General features: G+C 39.1%; 2 pseudogenes; both read left to right on the forward strand.

Annotated features, from left to right (window-relative positions):
* The first annotated feature begins 8,055 nt into the window (after positions 1 to 8,055).
* LOC138840866 (serine/threonine-protein phosphatase 2A catalytic subunit alpha isoform pseudogene) lies at positions 8,056 to 9,050 on the forward strand (annotated as a pseudogene).
* Positions 9,051 to 9,500: 450 nt separating this feature from the next.
* On the forward strand, positions 9,501 to 9,746 carry LOC138840865 (short coiled-coil protein pseudogene; annotated as a pseudogene).
* Positions 9,747 to 14,488: the final 4,742 nt, after the last annotated feature.

Below are 14,488 nucleotides of genomic sequence, written 5' to 3' on the forward strand. Positions count from 1 at the left end.
TAGCCTGTGGGGCTGGTTGGAGATGTCCCCCGGATCCCCAGTGGGGGTAAACTATCCACTAGTGTGGAAGCTTGAGTCTGGCACTTTCTGACTGATAGTTTACAGGGTAGACTGTCCACTAGTGTGGACCTTTGGGCCCGTCTCTAGTCTGGCACTTTCTGACTGACAGTCTACAACACGCATGCTGTCCTTGTCTTGTCTGTGTTTGTAATTTTAATTTGGCTCCTCTTTTTCTTGTTCATTTAAAAACTGCCACTGAACACCTGCAGGTGGCTCCAGCAAGATCTTAGACTCCGGCCTTGGCCTGGCGGGTATGAGCATGGGGGAGAACCTGTCAGTCTGAGGGGATGGCCGCTACAGACTTTTTCCCTTGCCCCAAGATGACTGGGAATTCTCCTCTGCCTTGGAAGTTCCCTGGGTCAACGTTTGCAGGAATCTAAAAGAAAAATTCTCTGGAATGAGTAGAGGGGGTTTGAGTGCCTTGGTAAGTGGATTTGAGATGTTGCCCCGTTCACTGAGACCTGATTTTCTCTTTGTGTGGCCATTTGTCTGTCTTGTTTACTTCGGTGTGTTTTCTTTTCTGTTTTCTGAGGTAAGGAAGGTCTGAGTGAGAATGGCAGGCTCACTCAGCAGACTCTGGATTCAGCTTGCTGAGTGGGAGCAGCACAGAGTTCTGGTAGGATGAGCTGGGGGCCAATTAGTCCCCAACTCAGCCTTTGGTTCTTGTCTTGTCCTGTTTTAGAATTGGTACCAGTTTTAAATATGGGTTCTTGGTTGTTGTGTTTATTTGTGTTTTAGTTATTTATTTGAACATCTCTGGGGGAATAAAAGTTCCAGCCTCTGGCTGGGCTCCGCCACAGACCTGCTATGTCCCCCTCCCTGTGAGGCATGGAAGGTTGATGGACTAGTTTGGTTTCCTTCAAGATTCAGGCTGTATTTTCTCCTTGTGGAGGCTGCCGGCGGGGAGGGTGTAGAAAGACGTGTGACTGGTTTGGACTGTTCAGCTGGTCCTGACAATGTAACAATTTGTAAAGTGCTTTTGTCTAAAATTGGATAAAAAAAATCAGGCCAGTTTAGTTTCAAGTGACCCCTTCCCCCAGCCCTCCTCCAACAAGAAGGGATTCAAAAGGTCCATTGGTGAATTGCCTTGCTAAACAAGCAAGCTCTGGGAAAATGAAGCTCAACAAAGTTACTTAGTTTAAAGAAATAGTGTTTTAAATTTTTGTTTAAAAATTTTAGAAAATGTACATACAACCGATTTTGATTTTTGCGCACTTTAATATCTGTGTGTTTTTTTAATGTGTTTGTGAACATGTTCAAGATAAAAATTGTCAGCATGCTGTAACAATTGGCTGAAATTGAAATTTAAATGTAAAGGTTAGTTTAACACTGTCAAAGACTGTACCTGTTTTGTTTGTTTAAAACCGTGTATTTCATTCAAGAATCAAGAGAAAAGAAAAGGGAAAATCTGTAGGGGTGAGGGGTGAAAAGGCAGAAGTGCAGTTCAGCTGGTCATGCATGGTATGACAGGCCCTGGGAGAAGTCCACGCATGTGAAAGAGGGCAAGCTGGCACGAACGCAGTTCATCTAACCCAAGAGTCAAATTGGGTGCATGCCCATTCCATAGAAGGGGCTGAGTGGCCCATCTTTGTTCTCTCTTTTCCCTGCAGAAGACACTGAAAACATGATAGTTAAAATGAGTGATGTGATGATCTGATTAGTATTACTAAAACTGCCCCTTGGATGTGTTAAAATTAAAATTAAGAAGCCCTTTAAAAGAGGGTTAAAAAGTTTATTTGTATAATGTGATTTGCTTTCAATGATGTTTTAAAATTAGGATGTTTCTAAAAGTCATAAAGGTGTTAAGTCTAGATTTTTGATACAGTGATGGGGACTGTAATTCTTGCATTAAGGAAAAATTTTTATTTGAGTTTAAATTTTAATGTATATCTGTTTTAAAACAAGCAGCCAAGAGACAATGAGTGACACTTAGCCTCAAGATTTTAAAGGATTTTTTTTTCAAAATGCAAGTGACAACTAAAGTATAAAGTATTAAAAGAGATTAATAAAAGGCTTTAAGAATTAGGAATGGAGTTTTGGATATAAAGTTTAAAAGTAAAATTATATTTGCCACAAAATGCACAAAGGAAAAAATTAGGATTACAAAAAGAATTGCTATTCCACTTTGCTCTTATAGGTTTTTAACAGTTTCCAGCAAGCCCAGAGCAAAGCACAGAGGATACTTACAAGTTTGTCAGATGTAACCTGGCTCTTAATAAGTTTCAGGTAAACGCATGCTTAAAAGGTACTTCTATGTTGACCACCTTGTTGCTTTTAATTGGAGTAAAGTGGCCTTTTATAAGACTCATTGATCAGCAAACTGGTTCAAAGCCAGCCCGGGCAGAAAAAGGTCCCTGTGAGCCAGCAGAGTGCTGAAAGAGCAAGCAAAGTTGCTTTAGGACTCAAAGTGGCAGAGTGTTAGCCTTAAGCTAGAGAGCTGAGGGACAACACTCAGGCCCCGAGATCAAGTCCAGAGACCAGCTAAGGGAAATGCCAATGAGGCATTTACCCCAGTGTAGAGAAGACACTCCTGGGACAAGAGCAATGGAGGAGCATCCAGAGGCAGTAAGCCATTGCTTGGATGGCAGAAATGTCAGATCCTAGAGTCATTTGTGTGTGGCCCTTCAAAAATTGGTCAGAGCCAGGAGGTCATGGGAAGATAGTCACGGACGTTAGGCATGCTTACAAACTATCTACCTTGTAAGGAACAGAAACTTGCCAGTCCTCTGTGATAGTAAAAAGCTAATGTTATAAAATGTGAGGGATAGTTTAAATCCCAACCCCTTTATGTGCCAAGAGTTCTAATTGGCAGTAAATTTTGAGCTGACACCAGGAACATGAAATTCATCTGCTCAGAAAAAAGTTTGTAAACCTGAGAGTGTGTTTCTATTGACATCTGTCTGAAGGCCTGCAAAGGTAACTTAGGCTTTGTTAGAGTCACTAGAGATCACATTCCTAAGTCATCCAGAAAGATGCTTTTACAAACCAGAGTGCTAAACAATCTACTCTGCTGTAGCCAGAGAAATGTTCTGTGCTGTTGTAAAAAAAGTTAAAATATTGTTTTTAATGGCATCTAACCCTGATAACCTCTTTGTAAAATAGGCTAAGGTTATAGGTTCCTGGCTAGGTAGGATCAACACCCCTGAAGTCAGCTTGAAGAAGTTACAGAAGATGGACCTTCGCCCATCAACCTCCTGTTAAGATCAAGAGTCCAGAGTCAGTTTTGGAAAAATGAGGCAAAATAGATAAAAATATAATGGTGTTAACAGGTGTGCAAGTGTGGAGACTGCATCTGTCAGAGATGGTTACAAGACTAAGCCTTCTTTGTTTATTTACAAAAATATCTGGTTAGAAAGAAAGTTGTTATTTTGGTAAATTGTTCAGGACTATTGTCTAAACAGTCTTAAAAATCAACGGGGCCACAGCCTGCCAAGCCTATGTAATGTATCCTTAACCAGTCTGTGTAGAAATTTGCCTCCCAGCACAAGGTGTGACAGTTCCTTGGGGCCACTGAGAAAGTTCGATGATAGTCTGACAGTCACCTAGAGGAAATCTACATTGTCACAAAAACCACCTACACCATGGTAAAAGTAGACTGAACTCCTGCCTCATTCCATCACCTAAGATTGCTTCCTAGTTGAAGGTTGCTAAAACTAAGATCTTGTGAGACATTCTTTTGGGTGATATCCAGAAACACTCTCTATTCCCACAGTGGATATTGGGGGCAAGGATATCACTGGCTTGCTAGCCTTAGGCACTTCAGTGCATAGTGACTGGAAATCCGCTCTTAAAGTTACACCATAGTTTGGCTCTGATATGGTAATAACCTGCTGAATGTGTTATCAATACAGATAGTAAAAGGAATGAGACCAGCCCTACTCTTAGCCTTAAAATTTAGCAAGCTTCTGCATCTCAGTGGTGCCTTGAGGCTGTTCTGAGATTAAAAAAAAAAAAAACTCAAGGAATTGTGAAGAAGAGGAGGGTAGCAAAGAAAGCCTTGGGAAAAAAGTTGGGGAAAAATTGGTATCTTCTGGATAAGAAAGGATTTAAAAAGTAAGGGCCTTTGGTACTGTTAATTTTGTTACTTACAATCAGACCTTGTAAAAAGAGATCAGCGCAGTCCATCTATTAGTTCTGAGATCCCAATACCAAACTGTAAATATAAAAGACTGTACCAATTAAGGGACCATGATTAGTCCCTGATGCTCTAGAAGAGGAGAGAATGAAAAAGCTAGGCAACTCCATTTTTATTTAACACTCCATCTCAGTTCTGCGACTTGACTCCTGACCCACGTTAACCCCCATGCCAGGAATTTAAGACAGAAAGCCATGCACAAACAATTCTTGGAGCCATAGGTGGCATTTGCTTAAGGCAGGTGATTGCCCCTGAGTGACTTAGGGCTAAGAGTTTCAGTTAAAACCATATAATGGCCCAACCAACTGGTTCTTCAGAGCTCAGGGTGAAACATGCCATGTATATTGTTGGACTATGTGTGACTCATAACCATTTGTGGTCAAGCTACGGAACAAGGATATTTTTTTATAAATGTCAACCAATTATATTTGCCCAGCTTAGCTTGCTTTAAAAGTTAACCTTAAAGTTGTTTGTTTAGTACCATAAAAACTGTGCTGATTCTATGCTCAGGGCCTCTTAGCATCACCAGTTACCGAGTGCATGGAGGACCAAGCTTGAGCTTGCAATAAACGACTCTTTGCTGTTTGCATTGGTTGTAGTCTCTGGTGGTCTGTGAGGGGGAATCCAAATACAGGGTACTTGATTTTCAGCCAGGGTTAGCTTTGAACTGAAATCTTTGCCACAAAAGCCCTTTATTTTTTCCAATTAAAGCAACAAGGAGATCAAATAGAATAAGCAGAGCTTACCTGGTCTTCATCAAGAATTGCCAAAAAATATTCTGAAATGACAAAACTCATTAGATGTGATGAGAATTTTAGCACAGATATGCCCAGTATTTTAGGTCCATGTACTCAGTAGAATACACAACACAAAACAAAAAAGGCAAAACTCATCCTAAAATTTTGACAACAATGTTTAGACATCTTTGCTAACAAAGCACATCACATGGTTGGGCCTTAGTTACCAGGTCCTGTGAAAAGAACAACTTGTTAGCAAGGCACCTTAGAATAGCTGGATGGACTAGTATGCTTGGTGGAAGGTTAAGGGTCAGATGGGGTCAAACTCTTAACCCACCATATGGCCAAGATGGTCAATTCAAGATGGTGAATTTCTGAAAAATGCAAAGAAACCCTGAACAAATAGATCAAGCCAACATTGGCTAGCCTTTGAGAGGGAACCTAGAGGGGGGTCCCCGGGACCCAACCTGCTTCACAGTCTTCAAGACACAAGCCAAAAAGTTGTAGAAAAAAATGATAGAAAGTTGGATATGAATGGCAGATAGAGAGCAAAGAGAGCCTGAAATTAAACAGACTTCTGACCATTTACCTTGCAGTAGCAAAAACTGTGTACATCTGAGAATGGCTTAAAATTAGGCTCTCTGTCTCTCCCGGGAGCGCAGGAAGCATTTCAAAGGGATTTCATGGCTCAGGCGTGATTCGCAGCACCCCATTAAATAAGTAGGAGAGTCCGGTGAGAGAAGGGAGCTGACCAGGCAGAAGCGGTGTCCCAACTTCCCCCAGAGCCCTCTAGAGAGAAATGAACAAGCCCCCAAAGGTAAGCGTCCTCAGCTTCAGAGGTGATCGGCCTTTCAGCTAGAAGCCATAGGAGCTGTCTGGCGTGGCGCCACATCTGGACAGAGACTGAGCAACAAAGAGCCATAGAGAGTAGTTTCACTCACCAGAGTAGAGAGGTGGTGTGGACGTGGTTGTGAAGGCCAGCAATGGTATCTATGCACTGTGTTCACAGCAGACAGACTGGTTCCCAAAAGGCCATCAGAACTGTGGGTATTCCTCAGAGCAAAAAGGGAAAAACAAACAAACAAACAAAAACAAAAAAGAGGAAAAAAATAGAGTAATCCCAGCTATCCTGACTTTAAGCCCTCTATCCGAGTCATGGCACCATTTATGTCAGCTTTTTAAAAAGAGGTAGCCGAATAAGAACTGCACCACACACCTGGTATTCAGGTAAGGGGTAGGTTTATTCATCATTCTGGCTAGGACCAGGCTATGTAGGCCCTCCATATCGCTGGGAAAGGCCTGGGAATGAGAGCTGGGAAAGAAGAGAATGAAAGAGCTGAGAAAGAGCTAGAAAAGAGCAGAGAGAAGGCTAGATCTTTATACACCACTGAAGTCTTTGATCCATTTTGGAGTTGATTCTGGTGCATGAAGTCAAAGCAGACACCCTGAAAACATTACAAGAATAAGAGAAATCTAGGGCTCCTTGGCACAGGCCAAAATTTTCTTAATAAAGACCCAAAAACACAACAAATCAAAGGTTGGACAAATGGTATTGCATGAAACTGCAGAGTTTCTGCACGGCAAAGGACATATCTAGAAAGATCAAAAGAAAGCCCATGGATTGGGAGAAGATCTTCACTAGCCATACAATGGACTAGGGCCTCCTATCTAAAAACTACTTAGAGCTCAAACAATTAAATCCTCCAACAATAAATCCTCAAACAACATCCTGATTAACAAGTAGGCTAGAGACTTAGAGTTCTCTGAAGAAATAAGAGTGGCCAATAGACACATGAAGAACTGTTCAACTTCTCTAGCCATAAAAGAAATGCAAATCAAAAGAGCATTGAGATTCTACCTCCCCCTAGTTAGAATGGCTAGAATCAAGAAATCTGATAACAGATGATGGAGGGGATGTGGCCAAAAGGGAACCCTACTACATTGTTGGTGGGATTATAAACTTGTTCAACTACTTTGGAAAGCAATTTAGAGGTTCCTCAAAAGACTCTACATTGAGAAATCCCACTTTTGGGCATTTACCAAAATGATCACAAACAAGACCATACTAAAGCTACCAACCCAACTATGTTTATCGCAGCATTATTCACCATAGCTAAGATATGGAACCAACCCAGATGCCCCTCAGTAGATGAATGGATCAAGCAAATGTGGTATATGTACACAGTGGAATTCTATGCCTCCATCATAAAGAATGACATTGTTTCATTTGTTTGGAAATGGAAAGACTTGGAAAAAAATTAAGTGAAGTAAGCCAGATTTAAAGAAACATATGTCCCATGGTTTCCCTTATCCGCAATAACTAATATGTCTACGACAAGTAGAGTAGGTCAAAAGCTACGTACACGTGAACATATAACCTGATGCTAAGCAAAATGAATCCCAAGATAGGGACACAAGTGGTTTTATCTTTCTCGATGTAGTTTTTAATGTATTTATAAAAGAAACAGAAAAATCACATAGTACATTGTATATTCTTCCTGTATATTCTTTCCCTGTTTTCACTGCATTTGATTCTGCTACCCTGGATCTTGTATATATATTTTTCTAATTTAGGGAGGGGAAGGGAAATAACAAAATGCTGAAATAAGGATACAGTTTGACCAACAACATGCTGAAATAAGGATACAATTTGACCCACTGTAACAATGAGATGTACAAGACACTATATTGAAAAGGAATGTTACAACTGTGGAGAGGGGGGAGGGAGGATTTGGGGAGGAGAGAAAGGATAGTTGTAGAGGGGGGAGGGAGGATTTGGGGAGGAGAGAAAGGATAGTAGGGGAAACAATGGAGGGGGTAACAATGCTTGATAGAACATGTACTCATTTACATAATTGCAAAACCTCTGTACATTATCTTTACAATAAAAAATATAAACGTTTTTGTAGAGATGGAGACCAAGCTTGTCCTTAGGAAGCCCAAAGAAAAATGTGGACTCTATACAGGTGTGTGTTGGGGAAGAGGTGGGAGAGATTGTCTACTGCAGTGCTGACCAAAGCTTTTTACAATGTACCTGAAAGTACAAGGGTTTTCTACTGATCTTGGTGTTCAGGCGGTGGTGGGGGAGCAGCGCAGAGCAGCCGCCAGTTCCAGCATGGCATCATGGACATGAAGTGGCTCACCAAGGTGCTGGACCCGTGGATAGAATAGCTGAATAAATGCAAGCAGCTGAGTCCCACATCAAGAGTCCCTGTGAGAAGGCTAAGGAAATCCTGAAAAAAGAATCCCATGTACAAGAGCTTCCATGTCTAGTCACACTGTGGAGATGTGCACGAGCAATTTCAAGATCTCATGGAACTGTTTAGAATTGGTGGGAAATCACCAGAAACAAATTACTTGTTTATGGGAGATTATATTGACAAAGGATATTATTCACTTGAAACAGTCATACTGCTTCTAGCTCTTAAATTTCATTACCATGAACACATCACCATTCTTCGAGGGAATCGTGAGAGCACACAAGTTTATGGTTTCTATGATGAGTGTTTAAGGAAATATGGAAATGAAATGTTAGTCAAAAAGGTCTGTAAACTTTTCCAATCTTCCTCTCACTGCATTGGTGGATGGGCAGATCTTCTAACTGCATGGTGGTTTCTCAGCATCCATAGATACCCTGGATCACATCTGAGCCTTGATCACCTACAGGAATTTCCCCATGAGGGTCTGTGACTTGCTGAAGTCTGATCCAGATGATGGTACTGTTTGGGGTATATCTCCTCCAGCTGGTTTCACCTTTGAGCAAGATATTTCTGAGACATTTAATCATACCAGTGAAAGGGCTGACATTGGTGTCTAAAGCTCATCAGTTGGTGATGGAGGGATGTAACTGGTGCCATGACCAGAATGTAGTAATGATTTTCAGTGCTCTATTGTTATCTTTATGGTAACCAGCTGCAATCATGGACATTAATGGCATTCTCAAATATTCTTTCTTGCAGTTTGATCCAGCACCTCATAGAGGTGAGCCACATTTACTACTTTCATGGTATCTGAAGCCTCAGACTGCACATCTATGTTTAGTGATGTATTCTCAGCTACAGAACCAGATCTCGGAGCTGAATCTCCTCATTTTTCTGAATATCCTCATTTTTCTCTAGCAAGGATTTTTTGGAGAAACTTCACATATGATTTTCCTTGTTCTTTAAGTTGATCTATTAGATTAGTAAATGCTCAACATTAACAGATCTTGCATTTTTGCCCACAATGTCTTGGATTTGGTAATATAGTCAGGAACTTGAACAAGCCTACACCAAACTTGTTCTTTTCTGATGAAAAGAATTCTATTTGCCTTCTTCTGTTGGCCACCTCAATCCATGTTGTTATGTCGATCGTCAACACATTCACTGCTCCAGTTGGGTAAATCCTGATTGTTCATACTTTTGTCAAAAGGACCTCCTCCTGTGGCCATGTTGGCTTTCACAAATAACTTTCTTGGTCAGTTGGTGCTGAAGTCCTGGCCCAGGGCATGATCTCCGGATCCTGCCTCTCCCTCTGACGACCATTCATCATGATTTTTCTGTGTGAGGTACAGTTCAGTGCCCAGGAGGATGATGAACCCTGACATGGATGCAGTTGATGTGGAAAATCAGATAGAACTAGAGGGAAAAACACGACTTATTAATCAAGTGTTGGAACTTCAACACACACTTGAAGATCTCTCAGCAAGAGTAGATGCAGTTAAGGAAGAAAAACTGAAGCTGAAATCAGAAAACCAAGTTCTTGGACAATATATAGAAAACGCCATGTCTGCTTCTAGTGTTTTCCAAACTGACACAAAAAGCAAAAGAAAGTAAGGGATTGAGTTCATTTACGGATTTGCTGCTTCTCTTTCTCCCTCTCTCTCTTTCCTTCACTCCATTCCTTCACCCTCCCTTCCTCTCTCCCCCCTTTAAAATGTGGGTAGATTCTAAAAGTTACAGTACCTTTGTTTATGAAAACAATGTCAAATATAGGCAAAATTAACTACTTAACAGGAGACTTCCATTAGTCTGTGTATTATGTTAGTCTAAGAAAATGTGCAGATATCTTGTAGAGACTTTATGATTAGAATTGCATATATTTTAACTTGAAGATGAATGTCTTATTGAATTTGCGTTGATATGTAGGCTTAGGAATGTCATTTACTACATGCTTACTTAGTGAGATATACAAGAAAATAACCATGTTGTGAAATGTGACCAAAATCATGTACTGAATGCACAGCTTTATGTATGTATCTGACCACCATTGTGTGCCTCTCCTCCATCTGCCTCATCCTCCCTATTTCTCTTCTCCTAAGTCAAGATAGTTTCACATTTGCAAAAGTACTTTGAGTAGTAATCACCTAACAGTAACCTGATGTGTAAGTCCTGATGTTAACCAAAACCTTTCCTAAAGTTTGTCAGTTGTGTTAGTAATAAGATAGGACTGATGGTTTCTGTTTAATTATTTGAAAACAGATTTGGGCTATAAAGAGGATTTTAATTTGAAACTAATTTATCAAATTGAGATTCGTTTAAAAACAAAAAAGCAACTTAATTTTGCACCAAATAAGCAACTTGGTATCTGAAAAGATAAACATTTTGGTTATGTATCTATTAGAAGTAGAAAATCTTGGAGGAATAAATAGAAATAGGTAAAAAAAATTGATAAAAGTAGCAACTTACTCCAAATGTTTTCACTCCAGATTTGTATTGTCTCTGTCACAGAACAGACTTATGGGGAATATATATATATATATATATATATATATATATATATATATATGAAAGTGGGTTAAGTTTGAATGATCTTATATATGCCACATACTATGCTATACCAGCTCTAGAATTTGGTTGCAAGGTTTATTTGTTGTACCGAGTCAATTAACTGTTACCAAATTCTTTGATGATTGTACTAGTATTAGAATCATGAATAAGTGATTTTTATATGTATAATTGGTAAGCTCAGTATTTTTATCTCATTCTTTCTATAAATTCAACTAATTGGTTTGTAGAATTTTAGTCATTATTTTAATTTTAAAAATGTAGTTCATAGATTTCATTTGGTAAAGAATCAATATCAGAGGTAATATCAAGATATTATACTAGGAAAAGAGATCCACTAATATAGCTTATGGTTATTAGATTTGAACTACTTTAATCATGGGATAATTTTATGTGTTAGTATAAGATTTGATGAATGACTTTAACTATATAAAGATGTAATAGTCATACTGCAAACATTTTGCATCCCTTTGGTGACCTAATTTTACAAATATTTAAAATTGTGTTGCATTTCTTTTTGCTGTTTAAGAAAAAGATGTTTCAGAGAAAAGAAAAACACCAAGCTTTCTCTTACATAGGCTACATGCTATTCTATACCAGCTCTAGGGTTTGGTTGCAAGGTTTATTTGTTGTACCCTGTTGTAACCAACTTTCTTTTCAGAAGCTAGTTTTTGCAGCTCAGAAAGAGTGAATTTCCTGTCCACGCTTCACATCTGTTGTCTGCTGTAAAGGAGACCCAAGCAGTGGTGGGCAGGCCCCCCGAATCCAACACCAGCGGCAGATCTTCCTCAGAGAGCTTGGCAGGGAGGCCCACAACTTCCTTGCTCACAACATGGAGCCTAAAATTCATCTTTCTTACGTTGGCTTCTCTGTGTCAACCATTGCAGCCAGTGCCATCTTAGGACCTCATCGTGGTGGGGTCTTAAGCATTTTATTATATAATAATACAAATTCTCACAACTTACATTAAATTATTTACTCAGGCTTCTATGGTAATATCATATTTTCTTTTTTGTCTCTTTAAGAGAGAAACAAAGAACACTTCAGTACAAATGTTAATTTCAAACTTTCCCTGGGCACTATGGTGAAAAGAGACAATTAAGAGGTTACTCTCTATCTTAAAAAGAGGTTAATGTAAATGCCTAAATCAGAATTAAATACTTGCTAGGTGGAGCTACAAATGTGTCATTGTAGTTTACGTGAAAAAGTTTATCCTAATACTCTGTATTTTATTGTTACTCCCTAACTTTACCCTAATACTCCCTGACTTTATCGTAATACTCTGAAAGTCAGGGAACAACAATAACATACAAAGTTTCACTTAAATGAGAAAATGACTTAAAAGTTGAGAAAGTTCAAGGATCAGAAAGACAGGTGTAGCAAAAGATCTGCTGAACAGAAGTGGTAGATAGAAATAAACTAAAATAAAACTAAGTCTTTCTGATCCTTGAACTCATTTTTTATTATCTCCAGTTGTACATGAGTTACCATTTAACAAAGCAATTTATGAATACAACTCACTTGATCAGTGGTACTCAACATTCTCACTCACCCCCCCTGACCTTTTCTTAGTTGTTTGGAATATACATGGAATTCTTGATTTCTCCCCCTCTTCATTTGTCTCTCCCCCTCTTCATTTGTCTACTGCTCTCTCCTTGGCCCCAACTACCTCTTGCAAGTACTGTTTCTTGTTGCTTATTTTGTTGGGCTATCGCTTTGCCTTCTAAGGAATTTTGAGTACTTTGAGCATTTGCTTAAATCTGCCACTTGGATATCATCCAGTGTTTACTTACAGGTTTCATTGTTTAAATATACCAACTTTTCTTGATTCATTTGTCCATTTAAGAGCACCTGTGCTGATTCCATTCCATACTGGATATCCACTTGCTATTCCTTAGGTTACACAGGCTTTTTGTTCACTCATAGAATCCAGCCAAATATCACATGACTCCAATCCTAAGTGTCTGTTACTTTCACTGATCTGTTTGTTCTTCAATTTCTATCTGCAAAATGGGGTAATTGGACACACCATCTTTCTAATGTTGCTAAAATTAGCAATTATGTCAATATACAAAAAATAATTGAAACAGTGCCTGACACATAATGTTCAATGTTATGTGAATCCATACCATAATTTGCTGATGTTTAAAATGAAGATAACAAGAAGATGACAATTCTGACCTCGTAAGATTAAGTGAGATATTGAAGTATCTAACTTATAATAAATATAAGATCCCTTACTGCTTTCATTATAAAGTACTTTTACAAAACTAGGTGCTGGTGGCTCAGGCCTGTAGTCCTAACTACTCAGGAGGCTGAGATCTGAGGATCGTTGTTCAAAGCCAGGGCAGAAAAGTCCATGACACTCTTTTTTTTTAAACTAGGGCTGAGAACTGAACCCAGGGCCTTGGGCGCCCCAGTCGGGCGCCCTTCCACTGGGCTAAACCCCCAGCCCCTCCATGAGACTCTTATCTCCAATAAACCACTCAGAAAACCAGAAGTGGCACTGTGGCTCAAGTGGTAGAGCGCTAGCCTTGACCTGAAGAGCTGAGGGACAGCACTGAAGCCCAGAGTTCAAGCCCCATGACCACACCAAAAAAGTACTTTTACAGTTTGAAATAACATGCACGCATGTGCATGCGTATACACATACACACACACTTAAGGAGTACCATGGTAAACTCTCAGAAGACAGTTTTAGAAATCTGTGAAGTTGCCAGTAAAAGCATTGGCTTAAGTTTTACTGGGGCAATGTATTTATGCCTAAGGTCCAAAAGTTGTCAACTTCCAAAAACTGACATAGAAATTTACATGATATATTTGATGAACCTTTTGAAGAGGCTTATTTATGTCATTTTAGAATAAAGCAATTCTATCAATGTCGATAAAGCTTTGCAGCACTCATTTCTTCCACCCACTTGAACAACTTTAAAGTCTGTAAGCTTGTCAAGAAGCTGTTTTTCATTTCACTTCGAAACTGTCCATGATAAAAAACGAGAAAGCCTACATTAAAGAGCATTTATAATAATAGTAATAAAACACCCATACGCTTGGAGATAAACCAACTTTAAAAATGAGTTTTGGCTCTCAACTTATTCTTTCACATTAACATATTTTGAACAAAAGCATGCAAATGTTTGTGTGAGTAGTTGTTTCATAAATAGAGTTTTCATAAATAGAGTTTTTTTGAGGTTTTATATTTCACAGCAAAAAGATATTAAGTAGAAGATACAGAGATTTCCTATATACCCTGACACACTATCACTATCCTCTGAGTAGTACATTGTTACAAATGACACCTCACTATCACCTGAAGTGTCCCCCACAGTTTGTATCAGGGTTCACTTTTGGTATAAATTTATACACATTCATGGAATGAACATCAGCATGAATCTATCATGATAGAATCAATTGATCTCTTTATCCTGCTTTCTTATTGCTTCACTCTGTCTCTTTGCCCCTGGTAACTACTGACCTTTCTACTGTCTCCATGGTTTTGCCTTTGTACATACATTTAATAAATAGTGCATACATCTCTACTATTCTGATTAGTTTCTTTTAACAAGTGATTGCTTAAATTTCCTCCATGTCCATTGCTAGATACTCATTTATATTTTAGCACAGATTACTACATTGGATGTGCCACAGCTTATTCATTCAGTTAGTTACTGAAAGACATCTTCTTTCCAAGTTTAGACAAGTATGGATAAAGCTGTTGTGAAAGCCCACATTGTAATTTCATTTTAGACATGAGTTTCTAGCTCTTCTGTGTAAATAGTAAGGAACATGAT

The sequence above is a fragment of the Dipodomys merriami genome, unplaced genomic scaffold, assembly GCF_024711535.1.
Source record: "Dipodomys merriami isolate MVZ:Mamm:240054 unplaced genomic scaffold, mDipMer1.0.p SCAF_3030, whole genome shotgun sequence".
NCBI classification, from domain to species: Eukaryota; Metazoa; Chordata; class Mammalia; order Rodentia; family Heteromyidae; genus Dipodomys; species Dipodomys merriami.